Source organism: Gossypium arboreum, chromosome 12 (assembly GCF_025698485.1).
Source record: "Gossypium arboreum isolate Shixiya-1 chromosome 12, ASM2569848v2, whole genome shotgun sequence".
In the NCBI taxonomy this organism is placed as follows: domain Eukaryota; kingdom Viridiplantae; phylum Streptophyta; class Magnoliopsida; order Malvales; family Malvaceae; genus Gossypium; species Gossypium arboreum.
The window spans coordinates 22,088,146-22,095,554 of record NC_069081.1 but is presented as its reverse complement, the minus strand read 5'-3'; the positions used below and the strand labels follow the sequence as shown (position 1 = coordinate 22,095,554).

General features: G+C 36.5%; 1 non-coding gene across 1 annotated transcript; it reads right to left on the bottom strand.

The window, feature by feature from the left end:
• Positions 1-2,638: 2,638 nt before the first annotated feature.
• On the bottom strand, positions 2,639-2,745 carry LOC128285842 (small nucleolar RNA R71). The gene has a single exon (XR_008276390.1). It is a non-coding gene; the product is annotated as a small nucleolar RNA R71 (small nucleolar RNA).
• Between the last annotated feature and the right edge of the window lie 4,664 nt (positions 2,746-7,409).

Here is a 7,409-nt window from a genome sequence, read left to right as displayed (position 1 = left end):
CGATTTTCTAAATTCACCTTACTGCTGCTGTCCCCAAGCAGATTATTACCAAATCAAATACTAACATTTGCATTTCACCTCAATAGCTAGCTTAGCAAACCTTAATTTAACATATAATTGTTCATAACACAATTAAAGCATCCTCTCCATTCCATCAATTCAAAACACATACATTGCCCAATAATATCCAAAATCATCTTCGGCCTTAGTACACAACTTGTTAGCCGATTTTTCTCCATTTAGCAACTAATGCACATATGTGCTCATTTGTTAGACTCTACTTCACCTAACTACCATTTTTTTCATCCAAATAACATGAACAACACCATTTCTTGAACATTTTCTCTTAACCGATTACTCATGTTACCAACAAGATTCAAAATTTGGACATGGGCTAACTAAGGGACTTAGTAACTAGCTTAATACACTCAACAATTTCAAAAGCTACCATGAATTACATACCTTATTTATACATAAATTTTCAAGGATTTCAAAGTACTTACCTCTTCCTAAACATCAACCAAGCTGAACATGAAACAAGGGAATTCTTTTCTTCTCCCACCCTCAAGTCATGGCAAAGGAGGAACAAGGAGGAGACAATTTTGTTTTTTCCTCCCACTCACCTCATGTTCTATTATTCTTAATTCATTATTTTATTGTGTAACATAAAATTATTAGCACAAAATAATTATAATATGCTTTAGTCCATAACATGGCGGCCACCATCTAGAATTTGGCCAATTTGACATGCAAGTACAAGCATTTTCTATCATGCATCAATAGGCCACTTTAACATTTGCCTAGCACATTTCTAAATTTTCTCACACAAGTCCTATTTAATAAAATTCACTTACAATTAACAAAATTCAAACACGAAATTTTCACACATGCATATATACATATAATAAGCATCAAATATGTCGGTTAATTATTTTTATGACTCGGTTTTGTGGTCCCGAAACCACTTTCCGACTAGGGTCACATTAGGGCTGTCACAGGGAAGCAAGGAATTACTCAAGGAAAGCTGATTTATCCATCTTAGAAGCCGGATTCATCATCAAGACTGAAGATCTCCCTTCAAGTTCCTTTAGGAGTTTTGGGTTTTCTTATGTTTTGTTATCTTTATGCTTTTGAGATGTTTTCTTTCATAAGTATGAACTAAACCCCCTAAATACCTAATGGGAATGAAACCTAAGACGGATCTTGTTATTACTATTTGAATTGTATGATAAATATTTGACTTGTTCTTAATTATGTGTTCTTAATTCTTGTTTTTATATTCTAGGATATTGATTCAAGTTAAGCTCTTATTCAGAGGAGGAATAGACCCTGTCTAAGAGTAAATTTGTCATAATTAAGCGGAGTTGATTGCACGCCTGGAGATAGGGTGATAAGATTTCGCCGAATTAGGGTGAAACCTAATAAGGGAATCCATAGATCGAGTTAATGCAATTCTAGGGTGTTAATTAGAAAGAGATTTCAATTATTCAACCTAGAGTTAGACGTTATTAGTCTCGAGAGAAATAATAATATAACTTAAGGATTTCTACAGATCAAGTCAATTGAATAAATCGTCTGATTCAGAGTTAAACAACAAGTGAAGTCTAGGTGGATTTTTTCTTAGGTATTGTCTTAATCAATCGAATTTTCCCAAAATTATTTTCCCAAATTCTTTTCTGTGCATTCTTAGTTAGTAATTAGTTTAGATAACCAAACCTCTTAATTTTTAGGCTATATAATAAAAAGGAATTAAATATTAGTACTTGTAGTTCCTTTGGGTTCTATAATCCGGTCTTGCTGGACTATACTACTGTTCGATAGGTACACTTGCCTTAATCGTGATAATAAGTTAGTCTCAAGATCGATTCATTTATAAATTTTTTAAAACCTGTTACGAATATCACACATCAAGTTTTTGGCGCCGTTGCTGGGGAACTAGGATATTAGGAACACTATATTTTTATTACTTTAGCCATAATACTTTTATTGCAACTTAAATTTTTATTTTCTTTTCTAATTTTTCATTTATTTTCTTCTGATAGGTTTTTCTAGTTTATGACCAGAAGAAACCTATCAGGACCACTACTTTTTGACGGTGAGATCGACTGCACAGATCGCAAAAATCGACGAGAAAGAAGGTGAAGCCTAAGATACATAGAGGACGGTCAAGAGGACGATACTTCAACCACAACCAAGGAGATGGCTGAAAACCAAGAAAATCTGCTACCTCCTGCGATTGCTGCTAATCCAGTAAATCAGAATCCAACTCCACGCACTATGTATGATTATGCTAAACCTAATTTAATAGGAACTGAATCGAGCATAGTTAGGCCTGCTGTTGCTGCATATAATTTTGAACTGAAACCTAACACCATTCAAATGATCCAACAGTTTGTTTAGTTTGATGGTTTGCAAGACGAGGATTCCAACGCTCACTTGGCAAATTTCTTAAGAGTTTTGTGACACTTTTAAAATTAATGGCGTTTCTGATGACGCCATTCGCCTTCGGTTGTTTCCCTTTTTGTTGAGGAATAAGGCTAAACAGTGGTTGAACTCGTTGCCACAAGGATCAATCACTACTTGGGAACAGATGACCGAAAATTTTTTATTAAAATATTTTCCGCCGGATAAAATAGCCAAATTACGTAATGATATCTCCTCTTTTGTACAGAGGGATTTAAAAACACTCTACGATGCATGAGGGAGATACAAGGACCTTTTGTGAAGATGCCCTCACCATGGGTTACCACTCTGGCTACAGGTCCAAACGTTTCACAATGGCTTGAACCCTTCAACTCGGTAAATGGTTGATGCAGCTGCTGGCAGAACCATTAATAATAAGACACCTGAAGATGCCTATGAATTTATAGAGGAGATGTCATTGAATAACTATCATTGGTAAGTCATGAGGACAAAGACAATTAAAACAGCCGGCGTTTATAATGCGATTTGGTCACCATGCTCTTTAATTAGATAGAACTCTTGAATAAGAAAATTGATGGTTTTCTTAGTTCTTCACAGGTTCACCCAGTAATGTAGTGCAAAGCAAGTGGAGGTGGATCAAGCAATTCAGAATACCCACCCTATGGCCACAACATGGAGAACGAGCAGTTAATTTACATGGGTAATAATCCTCGATCTCAAAATAATCCTTATAGTAATACTTACAATGTAGGTTGAAGGAACCACCCAAATTTCTCATGGGGAGGCCAAGGGAATCAGACACCACCACCTCCAGGCTTCCAACAACCACCCTACCAACAAGAGAAAAAGCCGAACCTTGAGGAGATGCTAACAAAATTCATCTCAGTGTCAAAAACTCGTTTTCAGAATACCGAAACAACACTTAAAAATTAACAAGCGTCGATCCAAGAGCACGTGAAAGCAGTTACATTAAGGAGTGGGAAAGTGTTAGCTGAATTTGAAAAGAAGCCACTGCAAGAAGCTGACAGAAAGGAGGTCGAACCTGAAAACAATGACAACTTAATGCCAAAAGAATATAAACCACCAATCCCATACCCAGCAAAGTTGAAGAAAGACTGCATGGATGCACAATTCGGTAAATTTCTTGAACTTTTTAAACAACTGCATATTAACTTACCTTTTGTTGAAGCTATATCGCAAATGTCTACATATGCAAAATTCTTAAAAGAGCTTCTAACAATCAAAAGGAAGTTTGAAGACTTATCTACAGCGGATCTTAATGAAGAGTGCTCAGCCATACTCCAAAAGAAACTGCCAATCAAATTGAAAGACCCATGAAGTTTTACTATTCCCTGTTTAATTGGTAGTTTGATTTTGATAAAGCACTAGCTAATTTAGGCGCCATCATTAATTTGATGCCATATAAAATGTTTAAACAACTTGGTCTTGGGGAACCTAAACCCACTAGGATGAGTATTCAATTAGCTGATAGATATGTTAAATATCCTAGGGGAATTATAGAGGACGTACTTGTAAAAGTAGATAAATTTATATTCCCTGTTGATTTCGTTGTGCTTGACATGGATGAAGATGTTGAGGTGCCTTTAATTTTAGGTCGGTCATTTTTAGCCACTGCTAGAGTTGTAATTGATGTGGGTGATGGTAAATTGGTACTTAGAGTAGTTGATGAAGAGATTATTTTTAAAATTTATGATGTCACGAGATTTTCTAGAGAACAGGATGACTCATGTTATTTTATCGACTCTATTGATCATGCTACTCAAGATTCATTTTAGGAAATCGTATACAAGGACACGATGGAACTGTGTCTCGCCCAAGGAGAGGGGATGGATGATGATTCTGAAATAGGAACCAAACTAAACTCCAATGAAACCTCCCCAAAACTATCAAAATATGAGGGAATTAAGGTAAAAGATGAACTTAAGCCTCCCAAACTGGAACTTAAACAATTGCCGAATCACTTGGAATATGCATTCCTTGGACATAATTCCACATTACCAGTAATTATTGCATCCAACTTGCAACCCAAGGAGAAAGAGGAATTACTCAAAGTTTTGAGCGAGCATAAAAGGGCCATAGCTTGGAAAATTTCTGACATTAAAGGGATCAGCCCTTCTTTTTGCACCCATAAAATTTTCATGGAAGATGAATATAAACCATGCATGCAAGCCCAAATATGACTGAACCCCAACATGAAGGAAGTTGTTAAAGCTGAGGTAATTAAACCCCTAGATGCTGGAAATATTTATCCTATTTCTGACAGTTCTTAGGTGAGTCCAGTGCATGTTGTTCCTAAGAAAGGAGGCATGACTGTTGTAGCGAATGAGAAGAATGAATTAATCCCAACAAGGACAGTCACAGGTTGGAGAGTGTGCATTAATTATAGGAAGCTAAATGATGCACGAGAAAAGACCACTTTCCCCTTCCATTCATTAACCAAATGTTGGAAAGATTGTCAGGACACATGTACTACTGTTTTTTAGACAGACTCTCTGGCTATTTCCAAATCCCAATAGCTCCTGAAGATAAAGAAAAGACGACGTTTAGATGTCCATATGGTACGTTTACTTATCGTAGAATTCCTTTTGGATTATGTAATGCTCCTGCTACTTTTCAGCGCTGCATGATGGCCATTTTTGATGAACTCGTAGAAGACATCATGGAGGTATTTATGGATGATTTTTCGATTTTCGGTAACTCTTTCCATCTTTGCCTAAAAAATTTAAAACGAGTGTTAATAAGATGTGAGGAAACAAACCTTGTGCTTAACTTGGAAAAATGTCACTTTATGGTTCAAGAAGGTATTGTGTTAGGACATAAAATTTCTAGCAGAGGGATTGAGGTTGATAAATCTAAAATTGAAACCATTGAAAAAATACCCCCTAATTCGGTTAAGGCTATAAGGAGCTTCTTAGGACATGCTGGGTTTTGTAGAAGATTTATTAAAGACTTTTCCAGAATAGCTAAGCCTTTGACTAAATTACTAGAAAAAGATGTGCCTTTTAATTTCGATCAGGAGTGTTTAGAAGCATTTAATACTTTAATGGATAAATTGACTAAAGCTCCAATTATAATTGCACCTGATTGGAATTCACCTTTTGAACTAATGTGCGACGCTAGTGATTTTACAGTATGTGTAGTTTTGGGACAGCGAAGAGATAAACATTTTCAACCTATCTATTATGCTAGCAGGACTTTGACAGCCGCATAAGAAAACTACACCACCACGGAGAAAGAGCTGCTAGCTGTGGATTTTATATTCGATAAATTTAGGCCATATTTAATATTGTCTAAAGTTGTCGTTTATACTGACCATTCTGCTTTTCGCCACCTTTTGACTAAAACTGATGCAAAACCTCGACTCATTCGATGGATCTTATTATTGCAAGAATTTGACTTGGAGATCAAGGATAAGAAAAGAGCTGAAAATCTTGTGGCTGACCATCTCTCTAGGCTTGAAAACTCAAGTACCAAAGAACCAGATGACATTGAAATAAATGATTCATTCCCTAAAGAACAATTTTTTGCTATATCTGATTCTGAGGTACCTTAGTTTACAGATATTGAAAATTTTTTAGCCACTAACATTATCCCAAAAGGGTTGACACATCAGCAAATGAAGCGATTCTTCACTAATGTGAAAAACTACTTCTGGGAAGACCCTTTTCTTTTCCGTAAATGTGCAGATCAAATCATTAGGAGATGCGTTACAAGGACAGAAGCATTGAAAATCTTGGAACATTGCCACTCAGGACCGGCTGGAGGACATTACGGCAGAAATAAGACCACACATAAAGTCATCGAATCAGGTTTTTATTGACCCACTCTATCCAAAGACGCCAACAGGTATGTTACTTCTTGCGACAAATGTCAAAGGACAGGTAATATATCCAAATGTGATGAAATGCCTCAGGCATATATGCTCTCATGTGAAATATTTGACGTTTAGGGTATCGACTTCATGGTCCATTCCCTAGTTCATTCGGGAATAAATACATCTTACTAGCTATTGATTATATGTTCAAATGGGTAGAAGCCCCAGCTTTACCTACTAATGATGCTAGAGTAGTAGTACAATTCCTTAAGGAACTTTTCTCTCGCTTTGGTACACCTAGAGCAATTATCAGTGATAGGGGTACTCATTTTTTTAACGCCCAATTTGACAAGACCCTCAAGAAATATAGAGTTCATCACAGAACAGCTACCCCTTATCACCTTCAAACTAGTGGCCAAGTCGAAGTAGCAAACCGAGAGCTTAAACGTATCTTAGAAAACACAGTAGAATTAAACAGGAATGATTGGGCAATGAAAGTAGATGATGCTTTATGGGCTTATAAAACTGCTTTTAAGACTCCCATAGGAACATCACCTTACAGACTTGTTTATGGGAAAAGTTGTCACCTATCATTTGAGTTGGAACACAAGGCATTCTGGGCTATAAAATTTCTAAACCTTGACCCCAAACTTGTAGGTGAAAATAGGTTGATGCAGTTGAACGAGTTAGATGAGTGGCGAGCCAATGCATATGAAAATTCGCGCCTATATGAGGAAGTGATGAAGCACTGCCACGACGCCCATTTGAAGAAACGAAGGCAATTTAAAGTTGGAGATCTTGTTCTGTTATATAACTCGAGGCTCAAATTATTTCCTGGAAAGCTTAAATCACGATGGTCAGGTCCTTTCGTAGTTCAAACTATATTTCCATATCGTACAGTAAAGGTAAGTCATCCATCACAAGGCACTTTTAAAGTAAATGGACATCATCCCAAGATGTATAACAGTGAGAATTTCAAAGGTGATAAAGAGGAGCTACGGCTCCATGAAGTTACCTGAATACACCTATAATGTAGAGTCAAGCTTACACTATAAACAAGCGCTCCTAGGGAGGCACCCCGAGTACTAACGTGCTAACTTCTTTAAATTTTAGTCTTTAACATTTAATTCACTAACTGAGCCACTGAACA